The sequence below is a fragment of the Gossypium raimondii genome, chromosome 3, assembly GCF_025698545.1.
Source record: "Gossypium raimondii isolate GPD5lz chromosome 3, ASM2569854v1, whole genome shotgun sequence".
NCBI classification, from domain to species: Eukaryota; Viridiplantae; Streptophyta; class Magnoliopsida; order Malvales; family Malvaceae; genus Gossypium; species Gossypium raimondii.
This window is the reverse complement of record NC_068567.1, coordinates 13885096-13906621: the sequence shown is the minus strand read 5'-3', so window position 1 is coordinate 13906621 and position 21526 is coordinate 13885096. Positions and strand designations below refer to the sequence as shown.

Below are 21526 nucleotides of genomic sequence, written 5' to 3'. Positions count from 1 at the left end.
CAAACACCAGCTTGCCACTAGACCACAAGCTCTTTTTGTGTCATAAAACAACCACTATTATTTATAAGGCCTATATGCCAATGTCCAGATTCATTTAAAAGCAAAACTAAAAATTCTGCAAAAGCCAAGACTTGAACCCAATCTTCTCAAACACTCCCATACACACCCAAATCACTTAGCCATTAAAGCAAACAAGCAATTTGTGTCACTTCCTTGTACAACTAAATATTTATGTGCAGTCTCCTAACTGTTCCCTTATTCAAAACCTATTTATTCTAGGCCCAAAATTTGGGGTCTTACAAGATATATGATGTAATTATTGCTATGATAATGATGTATGTGTGGATCTTATCCACATGATATGTGATGCATAGCTTATGTGATACATTTGATGATTTAAACATGTCATATCTGCAAATGAGTATGTTAATATTGAGATCATGATCTAATGTGAAAATCATGTTAAACATGTTAAAGTGATTACTAAATGATATGTGATTATATGAGCATGTCTACATGCCTAGGTGTAAAAGTGATTCATATGTGTTAAAAAGTGAAATTTCCATATCACATGCATAGGATAGGATTTTATTAAAGGAGGAAGTAAGTGGAAGTTTATTTGCAAATCAGTGGTGGCTTGTCCACAAAATGTTTCAGTGGCAGTATATTTGCATGTCAGTGGTGGCTTGTCCATAAAATGTTTCTGTGGTAATACATCTGCATATCTGTGGTGGCTTGTCCACAAAGTATTATCAGTGGCAGATTATCTACAAATTAGTGGTGGCTTGTCCACAAATGGTGTTTAGGTTGGACAAGTTCTGGGGAACTCAATATTGGTGTGTAAAGGAGATAGGTTGGAAATTTTATAAAATGTGGATCATTTCTAAAGTATACACTGACATGATTCATGAATAATTATCATTGTTAAATTTATGAATATTATGATAATCAGTATGTCGAGATTGATAGTTTGATAAGTATATAATTTTATTGGTGTTGATCTCACATTGGGCTTGAAAGCTCACCCATGTTACTTATGTGCTTAAGATAATCATTGTGCTCAAGGCTCGAATGTGGTCATCGATGATGCTCTAAAAAATGGTTTTTATAATAACTATGAACTATTATTTATGGTTTGGATTTTTAAGGACTTTATTTCTATTTGGGACTTTTTATGTTAAATTACGATACTGTGGCATGGGATTTTAAACCTTGGACATTTGGACATTATGCATGGATTATATTTATGGATTAAATAAATTGGACTTTTTCCTAATAAGACTATTTTTTCAAACTCAATTTATCAATTTTGAATTTAAAAATCATTAAATTGTTTTCCAAATAATGACGAAGGATTTCTATCAAAGCTTTTTGAAATTAACCTTATCAATTTTAAAAGAAATAACAACACGTTTTTTCAAAGATGAACAACTATGCTTCAACTTAGTTTCTTGCAATATCTAAGGCCTATGTAATCACTTAGATTGGGCCGTAACATCTAGGCTCAGTTGGAGGGGTTACAATAGGGGCGTTCTCCTATAGAGTGATCACCAAATAGAGGAGTCCGCCAGGTTAGGTCAGTTTGCCATGGGTATTTGTGTTGGATCATCGATATGCTCCGTGGTGCAGTGGAAAAATTATTTTGGCGATCATCAACCACAAGTCCATGCATGAGGAAAGAGTAAGGTTGAAATAGGGTTTAAGATATATGCCCATTCTATTGGCATGAAGTCTGTTCGCTTTAACCATAGGGTGTGACCCTGTAGGTTCTTGTAACATTGGCAGTAATACTAGAACATTTCTAATGTTACAAGCAATGAGTGACATCTAGCAATGCATCATTGCTACTCAGGTTACAAGAAGTCATGATTCGACATAACCATTCTGTGATAATTTTTTCATGTATTATATCTTTTTATCCTTTATATCTAGATTGGACACAAGTCATGGTATAGTCACACTTGTATAGTTCAATCTCATATTTCTTGATATATTGAGTAGACTACAATAAAAAACTAAGTGTGGTGTCTCATATCAAATTATTTGAGCATGGCCATACATTTCTAGTCTCACTCTATCAAGTGGCCTAAGATATTACCCTTATTATGTAGGAGGGATATATCCTATCTTGATCATTTCTATCCCACTACATGGATTGTGGTACATCGAACATCAGTCTTTATAGTACAACCTGTTATGTAGATGTTTGACTGTATTAAAATATACGACTCGTGATGTTGAGACAATAATAATCTCAAGTTTGAGGATCGTATACATAGTTATCACAATAAGTAATGTTTGTGACTCTTACATAATAATCCAAGAAACATAGTCAGGGCGGGTTAGTCCAGTATGTAGTTCTCTAACACATACTCATGTATTGATTTTAACATCCCTATGCCAATGACAACACTTTGTCATCAATCAACGACACATTAGTTTCAATGCAATATTATTGTCCAAGCCCGCAATAAAATTTGACTAAGGACCTTTTAAGAATAATAATATTATTCTGAGGAGTTTATTATTGATCAATTTATTTATATACATAGAAAAATAATTTGGAATAATAATGGCATTGCCTTATACTAATAAACAAGGTAAAAAGAGTATGTAATTACAACCATCTCATGATTGGTCTTTGACCACCTCCGGATGTACTAGCGTCTAGACTGTGAGTACTTCAGTAAAAGATATATAAACGAGGTGGTATTCACAAGTATATAGGTTCAATTGTAATATAGTTACAACAGAGTAGGTGAGTAGTCCGAGGATCGTACCCAAGGGAGGCTAGTGCTAGATCAATTTTAACCTAAACACCAAAAGATCTAATTAGTACTTGAAATAGGTTATATTATGCAAGTATAAATAAAAGGAGTTTTTAAGGATTTTTATAATAAAAATATAAGAAAGAAATAAATATCAAGAGATCGAAAAGTAAAATTAATCAAATCTTGTTATGGGTGATTAGCTCGCTTCGGTACTCTTCATCAACTGTAGCTTTGGTTCCTCTTCAATCAACTAGTTGATATCTGCTCCTAGTAGGATCTTTCGATACATCCACTGTTCAACCTTTGAAACTGGTGACACAATCAAAGGTGTCGACATAAATAGATGTATCTTTACCATTTACCTTTCCCACAAAGATTCAGGAAGAATGAGCATGACAAGCAGTATCAACAGTTCTTAGATGCATTGAAGCAATTGCAGATCAACATTCCTTTTGTAGATGCTTTATGGAAAATCAAATATTTTTTAGTTTGTGTGGATAAATTCATTTTTTTGATTGATTTTATCATACTTGACTGTGAGGTAGACAAGAAGGTTCTCATAATCTTGGGAAGACCATTTTTAGCCATCGACCGAACTCTTATTGATGTTTACAAAGGTGAACTAACCATGCGACTTAATGATAAGCAAGTCACCTTTAGTGTTTTTGAATCTATTCAATGCAAGGACAAAGAAGAATGCCATACTGTCGATGTGCTAGATGATCTAATTAAGGAAGAATTCAATGACCAAATAATAGTACTTTCTGAAGAATTTGTAGTAACATCTGATGCCGAGTCCTTAGATGATTGTGATAGCATGGTTGAAGCTAATAATCTTGAACTCAAGCATGGATGGCAGATTGAATCCTTAGACCTAGCCAACAGAACAACCCCAATTTTCAAACCATCTATTGAAGAAACTCCTACTCTGGAATTGAAACCACTACCTCATCATCTTAAATATTTCTTTTTGGGTGATCACAATACTCTTCCAATTATTGTCTCCACAACACTGGATGTAACTCAAGAAAAGAAATTGGTCCATATTCTCAAGCAACATAAACGAGCTATTGGTTGCAGTATTGCCGATATTCAAGGTTTTAGTCCTTTTTTCATGCACAAGATCAAGTTGGAAGATGAAGGCAACCAATCGACTGAACAACAAAGAAGATTAAAAGAGAAGACGAAAGAAGCTGTCAAGAAGGAAATCATAAAATGGCTTGATACTGGAATTATTTACCCAATTTTTGATAGCAATTGGGTAAGTCCAGTGCAATGCATACCTAAGAAGAGTGGCATCACTGTTGTTCGGAATGATAAGGACGAATTAATTCCTACACGTATTCCCATGGGATGGTGAATTTATATGGATTATCACAAATTGAATGCGGCCACAAAGAAGGATTACTTCCCACTTCCATTCAATGACCAAATACTGGATCCGCTTGCTGGAAAGGCCTATTATTGCTTTTTAGACAACTATTCTGGGTATAATCAAATTGCTATTGCACCGAAGGATCAGGAGAAAACAACCTTCACCTGCCCTATTGGTACTTTCACTTTTCGCCGTGTGTCTTTTGGTCTTTGCAACACACCAGCCACATTTCAAAGGTGCATGATGGCAATATTCTCATATATGATCAAAGATTCTTTAAAGGTTTTTATGGATGATTTCTTAGTCTATGGGAATGATTTTGATCATTGTGCTAACAATTTGCATAAAGTATTGAAGTGATGTGAGGACATGCATCTTGTCCTGAATTGGGAAAAATGTCATTTCATGGCAACTGAAGGCATTGTGTTAGGACATCTCATCTCTAGTCAAAGCATTCAAGTAGACAAAGCTAAGGTGGAAATCATTGAGAATTTACCTCCACCAAAAAACGTGAAAGGTATTACCGAATGTTTATTAGAGATTTTTTGAAAACTGCAAAACCTTTATGCTCATTGCTGGAACAGAATCAAAAATTCTTCTTTGTCGATGCATGTCTAGATACCTTTATTCAGTTAAAAAAGTAGATATTGAATGCACCCATTGTCGTTGCACCATATTGGGCTCAACGTTTTGAAGTTATCTGCGATGCAAGCGACTTTTCTATGGGTGCGGTTCTAGGACAACGAAATGGAAAAATACTTCACACTATCTATTATGCTAGCAAAACTCTTATAGAGGCTCAATTCAATTATACCACCACAGAGAAAGAATTGTTGGCTGTAGTATTTACTTTCGAAAAGTTTCATTCTTATCTTATCAGTGCAAAGGTTATTGTATTCACTGATCACTCAGCGGTGATATATCTCTTTGCGAAAAAGGATGCCAAACCAAGATTGATACGCTAGATATTACTGTTCCAAGAATTTGACATTGAGATAAAAAACCATTAGGGTTCAGAGAATCAAGTTGCAGACCATCTATCTCGATTGGAAGTTGACAGCGAAGACTGAAACATACTTCAAATTGTCGACCCATTCTCAAATGAGAAGTTATTTGCTGTAGATGCAACTCCTTGGTATGCAGATTTTGTTAATTATCTAGTTTGTGGAAAACTCCCATTAGGTGTTACAGGCCATAAAAAAAGGATTTCTTCATGACGTAGTGAATTATCATTGGAACAAGCCGTATTTATTCAAGGTATGTAATGACAACATCATTTAACGTTGTGTTCTGGAAGAGGAGATGCTTTCAATCCTAAAGCATTGCCATTATGCTCCTTATGGAGGTCATTTCGGTGGTATGAGAACTGTTGCTAAAGTTCTCCAATTAGGATTCTAATGGCCGTCATTAGTTAATGATGCCCACAATTTTGTGAATCAATACGATAGATGTCAGCGCACCAGTTCTATATCCCAACGTAATGAAATATTGCAACACCTAATTATGGAGATTGAATTATTCGATGTTTGGGGTATAGATTTTATGGGACCATTTTCTAGTTCATTTTGAAATATTTATATATTAGTATTTGTTGACTTTGTCTCGAAATGGGTTGAAGCTGTTGCAGTCCCAAAGGATGATGAAAAGATAATGCTAAAATTTTTTCACAAGCATATACTCACCCGCTTCGACAGACCAAAGGCATTGATTAGTGATCAGGGTACACACTTTCATTGCAACCAAGTGGAAACTGTACTGAAGAGATATGGAGTTAATCATAGAATGACTACTACTTATCATCTGTAAACCAATGGACAAGCCAAAGTATCGAATCAAAAAATTAAGAACACTCTTGAAAAGGTTGTAAACCCTTCGAGGAAAGATTGGTCTTTTCGATTGGATGATGCTTTATGGGCATTACGAACAGCATACAAAACTCCATTATGAATGTCGTAGTATCAATTGGTTTTTAGGAAAGCATGTCACTTGCCAGTTGAACTGGAACACAAAGCAATGTGAGCAATTAAGCAAATGAACATGGACTATGACGCAACTGGAAAGAAATGGCTGTTGGATATCATTGAACTAGAGGAGATTAGGAGAAATGCCTATAAAAACGCTATGATTTATAAGGAAAAGACCAAACGATGGCATGACAAGATTATTTTATAGCGACAATTTTTCGCGGGTCAACAAGTTTTATTATTCAATTCTCAACTTAAATTGCACCCAAGTAAATTGCATTCATAGTGGTCTGGAGCTTTTGAAGTTCTCGATGTATTTCCTCATGGTGTAGTCACAATTCGAGATTTACGTCATGGACACTAGTTCAAAGTAAATGGACAAAGGATGAAACACTATTTTGGCAATAGTGGTCAAAAGCAGGCAGAGACCATTAAATTGGTCGAAAAGTTTTAATTTTTAATTATTACTCTGTGATTTTAGTTTATTTTATTTATGTTTTGTTAAATTTTGTTTTCCTTCCTTTTTCCAGAATAATTAGGTACCTTTGTCGATGCATTAAAATTTTGCTATCAACACATTCCGTAATTCTATACTACCATTTATAACTCATCAGAATTTAGGGAAATTTAGATTCCACCGTTGGATAAAAAATCACTCAGCCGTTTGAACCTTCTGAGTGGGCACAATTTCTATTAAACACAGCAATTCTTGCCAGCTTTATATATCTCCACAAAATAACACGCCTCTCTTCTTCCTATTTCACTCACTATAAATCTTCCCCCACTGTATCGACTATAACGTATTCAAGCAACCATTTTTATTTTCTTTCTCTTTTCAAGATCATATCTTTTCAACTTTAAACCGTTTTCCCACAACAAAAGATGGCAAAAACAAAAGGCTTGGTCAAGAAAGCCACCAAATCTGCTGAAGAACATGCGTCCTCTGCTACCACAGTTTGTGAATCAAAATCCCCTAGGCCAGTGCAGAAAAAGGAGCCAATAATCTTTTTGAATAAAGTGGCAAAGGAATTATTTCAAGACAACATGTTGAAGCGAAAATTCCACCCTGAATAAGGCATTTCCCTTTCACAACAACAAGACTTGGGTAACCAAGTCTACAAAACCATCTCGAAGTTAAAGTGGGAAACTTTTTGCACCCATCCTGGAAGTTATTCTCCTTTACTGGTGCATGAGTTTTATGCTAACCTTTATAATCATGAGTTAGAGTTCATTTTTTTTCGAGAAGGTTTAATTCCATAGGACGCTAAAAAAATCAACAAGTTGTACAACACCGAGGTGTATGTAGATGAACATTTCAAGTTCATTGAGCATATCACAGATGAAAAATGTGACCTGTTGGTGAAAGACTTATGTGTCGAAGGAGTATTGTGGATGGGTTCCTATCAATAGAATTATGCGATGTACCATCGCTTCCTGACGCTACAAAGCAAAATCCGGTTTCATTTTGTCAACTACAGGCTAAAGCCCTCTTCACATAGCACCACAGTCACCTTTGATAGAATGTGTCTTATCCATTCCATTGTCAAGGGCAAAACGGTTGATGTCGGCGCAATACTCTACCAAGAAATTACTTATTTTGCCGGAAGGCAAACTGGAATCTTGGTTTTCCTATCATTGGTGGTGTTATTGTGCCAGCAAAAAGGAATTGTGCCCTGTGATGGTGAGGAAGTCCTAAAAAATAAGGGTCTGATTAATAAAGCTTTTATAGAAAGAATGACTCTTGGCAAAGATACACCGATAATGAAGGAGGCAAAAACAAGTAAGACAATGAAGGGCAAAACCAAATCCGATAACAAAGGAACAAACCTGAATGCAGAGACATCATTATGGACAAAATGAAACATGTCGAAAAAATGGTCAATTCCATCAACAATAGGCAGATCAGGCTTGTTGCTACAATAAAAGATGTGGAGAAATCCCAGAATTTTTTTTATGCTTATACCAAAGCCTGAAACAGTTCTATTTTAGCCACATTAAGCCAATTGATCCCATCCCCACTACCAAAATTCCCAGTGTTTCAACCAATCATTTGAAATTATGAACTCTCATCCACGGATGATGACTTAGAAGACCGAGACAAATCGGTGGCATCCCCTTCCATTGTGCAGGTCTCTGATAATGAAAAATAAGAGGAATCTAGGGACATTGAAGAATTCCTGTGAAAGATTGATAGCTTTAAAGATGGTATTTTTGCTGATCAAGAGGACACTGTTGTTGAGAAGGAAGTTGCTACTGCAAACAAGGAGTTTGTTGCTTAAGAAGAAGAAATTGCTGAAGATGAAAAAGAAAAAGAAGAGGAAGATTCTGTTGTGAACATTTTCACTACACCCGAGTCTATGGGTGCAAATATTAATAATTCGGAGCGAGATGGAGTGAGACCAGCGGAAGTTGTTGAGGTAACTAGTGAGGAGCAATGCAATTTATTGGCAGTAGTGGTCTACATTGGACCACTCCAGGTGGCCTCTCCTACACAGGAAGTAGGTGATGATGCCGGGGAAAAGCCAAAACATGAGGACCAATCCGAGGACAGTGCGAAGCCCAAAAAAGAAGAGAAAATGCTCGAAGGATAAAAAAATGAAAGAATGAGAAGAAGAAAAGGAGGAGGAAGAAACATCGTGTATCCACATCAATGGCTGAGGATAACTGACGTCGTTTATTTTAAGCTTTAGCTGTAGTATTCATGCATTGCATGTAGCTATAAGTTTTATTTTGATAAGTACACATTTTCATTGCATTTTTATTGTCATTACATTTTCATGTTAGTGCATTGGGGACAATGCAAACTTTAAGTTTGGGGGAATGCAGATGGGGCCTGGAAATGCACCCACATTTCAATTTTTTTTCAGTAATGAAGCATGCAAGGTTTAATTATAGTTAATGAAAATTGTTCAAATTTTTTTGTTACATTCGATCCTTAATTCTTGAATCATGTGAATTATCAATGAATAAGTTGGATAAATTTGACAGAAGGTTGTACCTTCAATTCTTTGATGAATGAATTTGGTTAGACTAGTAATAGATGACTGCTATCATTCCTTAAATCTTGAATAAATCTACTTTTTATAGCTACTTATATATATAGTTATAAATTAAAGAAACTCCAAAGTGGGTGTAGTATGAAATGTTAAAGAGGGAGCACTCCAATACAAGCGTTAGAAAAATCAATCTGGCCAAAGGCTATCGTTGCATGAGTGTGTGTCAACGCAATTATGTACTTCTTGGGGGTTTGTTGCACTCCATCATTACTTCTTAAGAACAAGGTTACAGAAATGCAACGATATCCCTTATTCTGAAAAAAATAAAAAAAATATAAATAATTTTTATTGTACAATAAATGTTGTATTGGTAGATAGAACTTAGGGTTTGGAGCATGATGCTAGCATTGATGAAGTTGCAACCTTATTCATTCATGCTTATGTATTGTCGATGCAATATTCTTTCATCTAAATGTAATTCATTATTGGGAATTTAGAAGGTTCAAGTTGCTAGAATAATCATTTGCCTTAGTAAAATTTTTGTAGCCTTATTAGTTTCTGTTTTACTTGAGGATAAGTAAAAACTCAAGTTTGGGGGTGTGATAGCACTAGAAAGAACATAGGATTTCCTCCTTACTTATTGGTTAAAATTTTCCCATTTAGTTATCCTTTGCATATATTTTAGTATTTTCAGTTTAGTAAATTGCATTTTATAACTCAGTGAATCCTAACCTATTTTATCCTTAATTTTGCTATTTTTTTGCATTAATGTCGTTGCATGAGTTAATTCCAGATTGCGTCTAGAATTGTAGCCGCACCTGACAGTTGTTCGGATATGAACTAAAAATGCGTGAGCTGTCCAGTCTGGTATAACCAACTTGTACGTACAATGACAAAATAATTCTTAGGAAAGGAAACCTGTACTGTTGGAGGAGGATATAAAAGGTTGATGTGAGAAGAAAAATAAAGAGAGGAGAGCTTTTTCTTGACCATCATCGTCTTCATCCTACCTTGAAGCTTGTGGCTATGGCAGCTTAAGTCTCACGAGTGAGCCAACATGAAAATTGATATAGATTAGCTTCTGACGAGGAGACCTGAGTGTGAGACAAGAGGGAATAGAGAGGTTCAGTCGAATTATCTTAGAATAGTATTCTCCACTCGATTCTTTCTTATTTCTTTCTAAATACTGGTGATTACTCTCTATTTTTTGTTTCTATGCAAGTACACATGAATTCTTGGTTAAATTTTATCTTATTCAATCTTGCTTTTATTGTTTAATCTTGGGGTTTGAATGTTTCTTAACATAGAAGTGTTATTACAGTCATTGACACTAGAAAGTGCAATGACAATTCAAGCCAACAAGCATTACAACGGAAGTTGTGTGAGGGTTAGAGGAATTTAGTCCACGTTTTCTTAATAGTGCCATATTGCCATCATCGGAAGGTGGGGGTTAATGTGCATGTTTAAGTCTCAGATCAAACAGAGGAGTGACGATTGGTAAGATATACATTGAAATTTATTGCCTCGACAATCACCTATCCTTTTATACCTTGTGAGCACTTAGTATTCTACTGAAGATTCATGTTGGGGATCCCAGTTTATCATTATCATATTTTATTTTATTATTTTAAAGTTGTTGCTCCAACAACTATCCTCACAATTTATCTCGTTTCTATTTAGTTATTGCACCGACATTAAAAGAAAAAAGACAACCATCCTTGTGGGATCGATATCCGAAAAACTCACATCTGTCTACCATACTTGCATCGACAGTGTACACTTGCACATTATTGCTGTGACGTTAAACAACCGATCAAGTACTTAGAAAATTTTAGTTTTAGGAAGCAATTTTTTGCACTCCCTTTGTTGAGCAAAAATTTGAAAGTCAAACAAGTTTTTAGAGATAAAAGATTGCTGAGAACTAAAGTATATATTGTTATTTGAATAGACTGGAAGTACAAGGTGGTTATGTTCGTAGGCAAAAATTGTTGCATTCATGCAAATTTTGCTTGATGACAAACATTACTTTAGGTTTGAGGGTGTGATAACTCTTGAAAATAGCTATATTTCATGCCTTTAGACTTAGCTAATTGCATGTACTTAGGTACATTTTGTTCCATTTTAAGACATGCCATTAGTATTTTTCTTGTTTTAGCATAACATTAGAAGCTTGGACTGTACTTAAATGTTTGTTATTTTTAAATTGCTTGTGGAAGGGTTCTGTATGGTGGTGGATTGGTAGGTACAGGATAAGGAACAAGAAGTAAAGGAGTGAAGGTTTGTCCCAGTAAAAGGTTGGACAGTTTGTCAACACGAATGTTGTTGCAATGCTGGAAAGATGTCCAGTCAGCACTCAAAGAGTATCGGTCTTAGGCCCAGTTGAACTTGCACTAGATATATCTACCTAAAAAAAAGGAAATAACAACATGGGTTGTTGGATTTACCCTAGGGAAAATGATTATAAAAGCCAAAGGAAACCTTAAAGGGGGCGAAAAAACAAAAGAGGAAAAAAATAAAGATCCTTAGGAAAAAAAAAAGGGTAGCGGTTGAGTAGAGACGGGAAAAGGAAGACGAAGGTAGTCCCTCTTAGCCACCACAAGACATTGCATCACTACAGTGGAGGCAGGATAAGCAGAAGCTAACTTCCTAAAGTTCTTTCATTATTTCGAGATTACTCTTTGTGAATTGATTTGATGAAAATGATGTTGAATGATACTTTGGATTTGAATTTTAATTACGAACCCATGAGCTAAATCTCATAGGGTTGGGATTACTTGATGAAACTCTTATTTTCTTTAATGATTGAAGCGTAGATATGCTTTAAAACAATGTTTCATTCAATGGTTTTGTTTACAAAATTGCATGGTTGCAAACTCTAGACATAGATGGATGTACAACATGTTCATTAAATTAATCTAATTATGACAAGGTTAGGTTAATGAGATTGAAATTGAATTATATGAGCAAGTGTTGGATCGAATACTTGTAGCAACCTCTAAACATAGAACAGTGTTCATACGAAATGAAAACAAAATAGTGTAGGGTACCGTGCTAAAGTCCTATAGACATATATCGCTTAAGGCGAGGTAACTTGAGATCTTGTTCTCGAAAGAAACAAACCATTTTAGAACTCTTATAAGAAGTAGATTGAGTATGGTGTTGTCGAGGCATTACTATCAGTAAGGGCATATTCTTAGTAATCTCGACCTTCCAAATAAACATCGTAGACCCTCTATTCTTTGTCGTATTATCTTCGCCATAGCGTTTTTAGTTGTTTACTTGTTTGTTTTCATATTATTCACGTAATTCTTCTCGAATTTGCCATTGCAATCTTACTCTTGTCTTGTCATCGTATTTTCCATTAATTTTCAGTTACACGTATTGCAGACACCATTATTCCTTCAAATTACCACTACATTCTTATCATTATTTTTTTCATAACATTAATCATACTCATTATAATCACTCGACCATTTTATACCTAACTGATTCCTATGGAGATGATCTCACTTATCACTTTATTACTTGATTCGACGTGTATACTTGCACAATTTACATATCATTTCACACACGACAGCTACCATCTACTCGCTACAAAGTGGAAAATCCTTGATCTTGTGCTCCAAAGATCCACATCTTAGGCATGCACCTAAACTCCTCCAACATTCACTCGGATGCCTCTTACCACAAGTGGCACAATATGAGACTCTCCCGCCATACGCAGAAGCAACAATATTTTGCCAAGGTCGATTATCTCGGGCTCGCTTATTAGGTCGTAGAGCCTGACTAATAGGATTGGCATCTCTCTTAGTACGAATTCTAGCTCTATCCCTCGAATCGCATTCCAAACGCTTCATTTCCTCCACAATCTTGGTTTTCTCAACTAACACTTCAAAAACCCTTTCTTGTAGAGGGGCCACTAGCATCATCAACTCATACCTCAGCCCGTTCTCAAATCTGACACACTTATCTTGCATAGCCGCGACCATCCTTTGGCATAGCAACTTAACACACATATCTATCCCTTTGTTTGAGCTCAATGAACTACAATCAACGGGCCTCAACATAAAACTTCCCTAAATAGTTGTTCGGGAAAGGCTCAAGAAAATATTCCCAAGTCAGTCCATCAAGTTCGGTACCCCTAGCAACAGCTTGCCACTAGCAGAAAGTGTAACACCCCAAACATGGTCTAAACGGTATGACCGAATCTCGCGATGTCACATTGTAACACCCATTACCAGTATTCGACGCCGGAATAGGGTACAAGGCATTACTAGACGACATACATTTGCATACATATTAAACTGAGTTACAAAATTTCATCCAAATTAAAACTTTTAAATTATTAACGTGCTTTTATAATTCTTTACAACACATCCTCGAAATATTATATTCATAACAAATAGGGCCTACATAACCCGATATTTACTCATGTAATTCAAAGCTTCATTTCCATTTCATTCAATTCACGATTTCTCATGTTCACAATTGAAATCAATTTCTCAATCCAATATATGTATTTCAATCATCTAAGAATATAATTCAAGTTACACGAACTTACCAGGCTAAATTGCAGAAATACCAAAATTCAGGGACATTTTGGTAAGTTTTTATTTTCCTCGAATTTTTACTCAATCCTGATATAAATTAATATTTCATTCAATTTATTAATTTAAATAATAATAAAACTCATTTCATGCAATTTAGTCACTTTTTGACATCTTTACCAGTTCTACTGTTAAAATATTACTTTTATTCAATTTAGTCCTTGAACCTAAAACATGCAAATTGACCATTTTAATAAGAACTCATGCTAGTTGAATAATCATTTATTTTCCTCCTCCTCATCTCCATTCCACATCCTTAATGTATAATATGCTAATATGTAACATTATCTATAATTCCACCATTTATTTATATATTAATTCAAAGCTGTTCACTTGGGTCATAGTCACTAAATTATTTATATCTTGAGCTATGGAACTCCAAATTAAGATCCGTTAAATTCCTACGAAATTAGACTCACATATCCTCTTACCATAATATTTTCAGAGTTTTTGGTTTAGTCAATAAGTACATTTTATTCTTTAAAATTTTCCCTATTTCACTATTTGACAGTTCCGACCCCTCTTCACTAAAAATTAATTATATCTTTGTACAGAATTTGGATGATGTTTCCGTTTGTTTCTATTGCAAATAGGATCATTAAGGATTTTAAACATATAAATTTAAGCCTCTAATTATTTTTATTTATTTTTGATGATTTTCCAAAGTCAGGACAGGGGAACCTGAATTCATTCTGCCCTTGTCTCACAAAATTTATTATATCTCATAATATACAATTCCATTACTTATACCGTTTATTCTATGAGAAACTAGGCTTAATAAGCTTTAATTTCAAATTATTTTATCCTTTAATTCGATTTCCATAATATATGGTGATTTTCCCAAGTTAACATACTGCTGCTGTCCAAAACTGTTTTAGTGCAAGATGTTGATTACTATGTTTATAACTCCCTAATTCCCTTTCTCTATAATATTTCCCACCATTTTCACTTATTTCTCTTCACTAATATATCAAGAACATAAGAATTTATTTAATAAAACTCTACTATAATATCATTTCCATGCTTTTTCAACAATAACAAACGTAAAAATATATTGAAATCTTGATGTTCTTACCTTGTGCTATTGATTTCAATCTTTAACTTGATTTTCTCTCTCCTACAGCTTCTATTTCTTGAATCTAACTTGACATTATAGCTCCCCATTGTCTCCTTATTATTTTTCTCTCTTGGAAGCTATGGAAATTCTTTTGATTTCTACGTGAAAATAGTGAATTTTTGCTGAAAGGACCAAATTGTAAAGAAAGCAAAACTTTCTTTCTTCTCTTCTCTTCTAACGTTGGTTGCATGGAAAGATGATAATTTTTTTCATCATCTTTCATCCCTTTTATATTAATCATTTAATAAAAAAATAATACTAAAAATCTTAATAAAATATTAATTAAATAACATTTATCTAATTAATTCATTAAAATATCACAAACATCATCATTACCTTCTAGAATTCTCTCTCTATTTGACCATTTTGCCCTTTATAATCTTTTGAAATTTCATACTTGAGTCATCACTTAATTTGGTAAAATTGTAATTTAGTCCTCAAAATTATTCACTTTTCAATTTGGTCCTAATTCATCCATTTTCCTTAGTTTCTAGATTTTTCCACTCTTAAAATATTTACACTATTGGTCCTTCAACTTTTTCGTATTTATACTTTAACCTCTTAAATTTTGAGTATTTACTCTTGGCAACAAAACTTTTCTCACTTTTGCAATTTAATCCTTTCTTAAGTTAATATGTCATAATATACTTCGCAATGTTGACATAACTCAATATTACCCTTTTATCACTTTATTTCCTTATTTTACTATATTAAGGATATTATCTTACTTTCTTCTTGTAGTAATTTTTACGGTATTACATTTCTCTCCCTTAAAATAAATTTCGTCCTCAAAATTTCCTTGTTTTATTTTGATAATGAGCTTCCTCATTTCTATATTTTTCAATTATCCTTTTCTATCCATTCTTATCACTAACATTTCTAGTTTTTATATCATTTTTACTTCCTTTTCAATAATATTCTTCTTTTTACTTAATCGAGTTCTTATTTTCTCTCTTCTTCATAACCGTAAGTCCTTTCTTCATTTAGTTTTCTTAAAGTCATCTCTATCATTCTATAGTTCCCTTCGTACATATTTACCTAGCTTAGTATTTGTATTCATTCTCTATCCTTTCATTTAACAATTTATTTTTAATTCAATATTTCAAACATGAATCGAGGTAAATATTTACCTTGTAACGAAAATTATTTATCTTTTTTAGCAAAGGCCCAGTAAATTAAACAAAATACTTAGGATATATGGAACTGATACAGAGGTGCATTATTATGGACTGTTAAACAAAAAGCTCTAAAGTATTATACAGAGAACATAAATGTGCTAATAATCAGAGAGCACCGATGTGCTAATAATCAGAGAGCACGCTAAACTCCCTTAATATCCTAATAGTTCTAATCTCATCTACTTGGGCAAGTTATTTCATGCATGCATATCACTTTTACACTTTTCTCATAATGCTTTTACATGATTTACAATTTAATTCTTTTATCAATAATCCGTATATTTATATCTTCTCTACCTTTAATACATGTATTATATTTCAAAATTCATTATTCATCCGTAATTTACTAATAATTCATATCATGTACTTCACATATCACGTTTACATGTTTTGCAATTTAGTCATCAACACAATATTTCTTGTAGCAAAACAATACACTTTCTAAATATGCATGCAAAATGAACAATAACTACCATAAACCGACCAGACCAACAGGGCTTTCGTCTAACATTATAATTAGCTAACATTCTCACAACATAAGAACTCTATCAGAACTGAACAATTACACATACATATCTCTGAGAATAAAAGAATATATATAATATCCAGAAAAGATCATCATGTTCATTTCGATTGTAACCTTCACACACAGACATCTTTACCACTTAATTATCATTTCTCTGACTAATTCTGTTATCACGAACCTCACTTTATTCCATTCTCTAAAAAAAAACTTTTAATTAATACATACATTCTTTTAGCTATCATACCTGAATATTTTGTCTCATCAAATTTAAATTCTTCTTTATTTACTTTCTTACTTGTTTACTTTCTTGCTTGAATAACTCATGATTATAACTTACTCCTTCCTTATTGAAATTCTTTTCTCAACTGATAATTGAAATATTCTGAATCCTTATACTCACCTGAATCTATTTATCATACTTTTAACTAAACTTTCATGTAGCATAATTTCTTTACTAGCCCGTTGAATTACTTGGAATACTAAGGATACTCAGGTCTCTTATATGAATATAACATGCCAAAGCTATGTGTCAGACATAGTCTTACATGGGATGTTTCCTGTACTGCCAATGCCATATCTCAGATATGGTCTTACATGGGAGTTCTCATATTGGTGCCCATGCGATGTCCCAGACATAGTCTTACGGGGGACCTCTCATCTCGGTGCCAACACCATGTCCCAGACATGGTCTTACATGGGACCTCTCATCTCAGTGCCAACGCCATGTCCCAGACATGGTCTTACATGGGACCTCTCATAATTTCAATAATGCCAATGCCATGTCCCAAACATGGTCTTACACTGGCTCACATATCAATGTCGATGCCATGTCCCAGACATGGTCTTATACGAGATTGCACGCCGATGCCATATCTCAGATATGGTCTTATACGGAAATCACATATCACATGTTGCCATGGCCCAACCATGGTCTTTTCCGTCAATTCATCACATATCACTGAATGAAAGTACTCATTCCTGTGTTCTACTCAATTTGATATTTCAATTCAATTTTCCTACTATTATAATATTCATGGTTCAATAGCAAAGACATAAAACAAACATCATATTATTTCTAATTTAACAATTAAACATAAGATTCTATCATATAAACATACTGATTACACTTATTCAAGCAAGTGTAGATAAACATACATTCCATCTATTTGTGTATATTTACTTACCATTTTTACTTAATCAAATATGTTGAGCACATAACATCATATGTGCGCCAAGCAAATGCGGATGAGCATATCACCATATAAACTTTCATTTTATTTTACGTTTCTACATTTCTCAACTCATGGTTGTCTTACTTCATACGTTAACACATACTTATCATGAATTTTCTATTCATACCTTTCTAAATTTCGTTTCATCGTAAACACATTTCAATCACCTCAACGTAATTTTTTTTTAGCATTCTTCGAAACAACTTGGTTAGAAGTCATCTCTGTCTTACAAAACAATTTCATTGGAATCGGAAGATATTACATTACCACGAGTAATAAAATGACATGTATAGCTAAACTCACATACGCTATGTTAGTCCGAGAACTGACTAAACCATAGCTTTGATACCACTAAATGTAACACCCCAAACCTGGTCTAAACGTTATAACTGAATCTGGAGATGTCAAATTGTAACACCCCTTACCCGTATTCGACGGCGCTGGAATAGGGTACGAGGCATTACAAGAAGACATACATTTGCATACGTATTAAACAGAGTTACAAAATTTCATCCGCATTAAAACTTTTAAATTATTAACGTGCTTTTATAATTCTTTACAACATATCCCCAAAATATTATATTCATAACAAATAGGGCCTATGAGACCCGATATTTACTCATGTAATTCAAAGCTTCATTTCCATTTCATTCAATTCACACTTTCTCATGTCCACAATTCAAATCAATTTCTCAATCCAATATATATATTTCAATCATCTAAGAATATAATTCAAGTTACACGAACTTACCAGGCTAAATTGCAGAAATACCAAAATTCAGGGACATTTTGGTAATTTTTTATTTTCCTCGAATTTTCACCCAATCTTGATATAAATTAATATTTCATTCAATTTATTAATTTAAATAATAAAACAATTCATTTCATGCAATTTGGTCACTTTTTGACATCTTTACCAATTTACCTTTAAAATATTACTTTTATTCAATTTAGTCCTTGAACCTAAAACATGCAAATTGGCCATTTTAATGAGAACTCATGCTAGTTGAATAATCATTTATTTTCCTCCACATCCTTAATGTATAATATGCTTATATGTAACATTATCTATAATTCCACCATTTATTTATATATTAATTCAAAGCTGTTCACTTGACTCATAGTCACTAAATTATTTATATCTTGAGCTACGGAACTCCAAATTAAGATCCGCTAAATTCCTCTGAAAATAGACTCACATATATTCTTTCCATAATATTTTCAGAATTTTTGATTTAGCCAATAAGTACAGTTTATTCTTTAAACTTCCCCTGTTTCACTGTTTGACAGTTCCGACCCCTCTTCACTAAAAATTAATTATCTCTTTTTACAGAATGTGGATTATGTTTCCATTTTTTTTATTGAAAATAGACTCATGCAGGATTTTAAACATATATATTTAAGTCTCTAATTATTTTTATTCAATGTTTTATCATTTTTCAAATTCGAATAGGGGAACCCGAATTCATTCTAACCTTGTCTAACAAAATTTATTATATCTCATAATTTACAATTTCATTACTTACACCATTTATTCTATGAGAAACTAGGCTTAATAAGCTTTAATTTCATATCTTGTTCAGTCTCTAATTCAATTTTCACAATTTATGGTGATTTTTCGAAGTTAACCTACTGCTGCTATCCAAAACTGTTTTAGTGCAAGATGTTGATTACTAAGTTTATAACTACTAACTCGCTATGATACAATGATGCACAATTTAATAAATAAAATCTAAGGCATGACACATCTTCCAATACCCTTTCAGATGTACTAAAGACCTGTCAGTTAGTTGTAGTGTTATCTGAGTAGTTTTGAGTTCCCCCAACCCAAGTTTTTTAAAAAGGGATAAAGGCATTCAATTAATATTAGCTCCTAAGTCACATAGAACTATATTAAAATCAATACTCCTTGTCTCTATGCGAATAGTAAAACTTCCTGGGTCTTTCAATTTTTGGGTAACTTGTCTTGAAATAATAACACTATAGGAGGCACTTAAATTAACTTATTCTCTTACTTTAATTTTTCTACGCCTAGACATAATTTCCTTTAAAAAATTTAAAGGTAGGTTTACATTTAATGTTTTGAACAAGTTTAGGGAGCTTACAAACTTATCTTCATCCCGTTTTTGCTTTTATTCTAGTCTTGAGGGGAATGGCATCTTTGTAATGGAAACATCTTTAGTTATTTCTTTTTCTGGCTCCATTGGCGATGCAATTACCTCATCTGATTCCTAGTTCATCTTTAGCCTCTAAGGATTGCTCTAGAGGATCATCCTCATTCTCCATATTTACCTTCGAAATAGGGTTTTTTGGGCTATTTCTTTCACGTGGTCCTTACCTTTTGAATAGTCCTCACCTTCCCTTCGAGGATTATCTTATGTATTGCTTGGAATACTAGTGCCAATTTGTCTTTTGATGTTACCCATCATGCTCATCAATTGGCTCATTTGATCCTCAAGTTTAGTCAATATTCTGGTTGAGTTGGTGCATTCAGACTGCACCTGTTTTACATCTATTCTCATTCATTGCATCTCTCCCTCGATTCTATCCAGATGTTAACCACATGTAGTATGGTCACTTGGGTTGACCCTATCCTGAGGTTTATGCAAATAAGGAGGTTGATAGTTAGTATTTTTAGCTTGATTCCTACTATTACCTCCTCATTGGTTTCCTCCCCATCTCAAATTCGAGTGATCTCTTGAGCCAGGGTTGTAGGTATTTGAATAAGGATTTCCACCCCTATTTTTGATATAGTTCACATCCTCAGTAGGATTATTAATGTAGTGGAAGAGCGATTTGTCTGCTCCACACATAGACGGTTTATTAGCAAATTTGATACGATTAAGTTTATCCACTAACTATTGATACCTATAATCTTATTGGATCACTTTTACCGTAGCGGATTTTTAACCATATGTGAATCATTCATTAGGCCACTGACAGGAGTTTATTGCCATATTTTCAATTATTTCGTACGCACCCTCGTACGTCCTATTCATAAGTGCTCCTACTGCTGCTCAGTCTTGATCTTGCATTCACATCCAACCCATTGTAAAATACCTATAATCGCATCCACTCAGGGAATTCGTGGTGCTGACATTTCTGAATCAGCCTTTTGAATTGTTCCCATGCCTCATGAAAACTTTCTCCTTCCAGCTATTTAAACACAACAATCTCTCTTCTTAGTTGAATTGCTTTACTAATGGAGAAACTTCTGTAAGAACTTTCCAGCAAGTTCATCTCATGTCATGATAGACCCTAGTGCCTACAAGTCTAACCAAGAAAAGGCGTTATCAATCAAAGAAAAGGGGAACAACCGAAGACGAATAGCATCATCGGTGACCCCGTTTTACTTAAAAGTATCACAAAGTTGGAGAAATCGTTTTAAGTGTTGATTTGGATCCGCTGTCATTGTGCCACTAAATTACATATTATTCTGGATCATCTGAATTATTGTCGGCTTCATCTCAAAATTATTAGTTTTGTAGCCGACCTTGTTATACTCTCTTGAACCATGTCCAAACTTGGTAATGCGTAGTCTCTTAAGCTTCTCTCGTTACGAGCCATGTGTTTATTCGTTGGTAGTTGTGGTACTGGTGGATCTCTTAAAATGTTATCGTTAGTGTCGCCAAACAGCAAATTCTCATGTGGTACATTACCTGTAGCAGGTGGTGGTAGATCTTGCATCTACTACTGCTACTAATGTTGTTGTTGTTGTCGGCAATTTCTCCCAATTATTCTCTCTAGGTTTGCTGCTTTT

At 34.0% G+C, this 21526-nt stretch overlaps 1 non-coding gene across 1 annotated transcript; it reads left to right on the top strand.

Moving 5' to 3' along the window:
• Nucleotides 1–20848: 20848 nt before the first annotated feature.
• Nucleotides 20849–20954, top strand: LOC128040268 (small nucleolar RNA R71). The gene has a single exon (XR_008194925.1). It is a non-coding gene; the product is annotated as a small nucleolar RNA R71 (small nucleolar RNA).
• Nucleotides 20955–21526: the final 572 nt, after the last annotated feature.